The following is a 756-nucleotide window of genomic DNA, read 5'->3' as shown; positions in this document are numbered from 1 at the left end:
TTGCCGGTCGGCCTAGCAGCAGCGGGGGCGGTCCAGCCTGCTCCCCCCAAGATGGTATCAGGCGCCTTCTCTGGGTCTGAGGAGCGCCTGCCAGGAAGCCTGAAGGCAAAGACATGATCCAGCCTTTGCTTCAGGAGGAAGACGGCAGGAGACAGTCTCCTAGCTCCAGAGATGTCAGGAGAACCAGCAGGAACCAGGTGGGGGCGGAAGCTAGTTTTTGCCCAGGCCTGCTGGCGCAGAGCAGGGATCCCCTGTGTCAGAGTGCTCTCATTTTCCCCTACAGTTTGCAGAAAAGGGAAAAGAGATTCCACGAAAAGTGAGAATCTCTGTAAACAGGAGGGTTCAAGACGCAGAGATCTGGGGGGACCGTGGCAGCCTCACAAGAGGGGGTTTAGGATCTGGGGGGACCGTGGCAGCCTCACAAGAGGGGTTTTAGGTCAAGGGGTGCAGACCTGACACTTGGGCTTAGGCAAATGAAGGGAAATGGGTGAAAAAGAATAACCCTGCAAAATAGATGCTTTCGAATTCTGGAAGCGAGCCTTCCAACACGGGAAGGTACCAGGACAGGAAAAGCGGTACATTTTCAGGAATTGACAACCCCACTTGGGCCTTGTGGATCCCAGACGGGAAAGGGCTAGGGGCGGGAGGGGGGAGTTAATCTGCCCCTCTGCAGGCTTCCTGCCAAGGGGCCTACCCAAAGCCAGCCCTCAGCCGCCCCAGACAGTGCCTAAGCCTCCCTCCTACCTTCCAGAGCCC

The sequence above is a fragment of the Tupaia chinensis genome, unplaced genomic scaffold, assembly GCF_000334495.1.
Source record: "Tupaia chinensis unplaced genomic scaffold, TupChi_1.0 Scaffold000248_2, whole genome shotgun sequence".
Taxonomy (NCBI): Eukaryota; Metazoa; Chordata; class Mammalia; order Scandentia; family Tupaiidae; genus Tupaia; species Tupaia belangeri.
Note: the sequence above shows the minus strand (reverse complement) of the source record.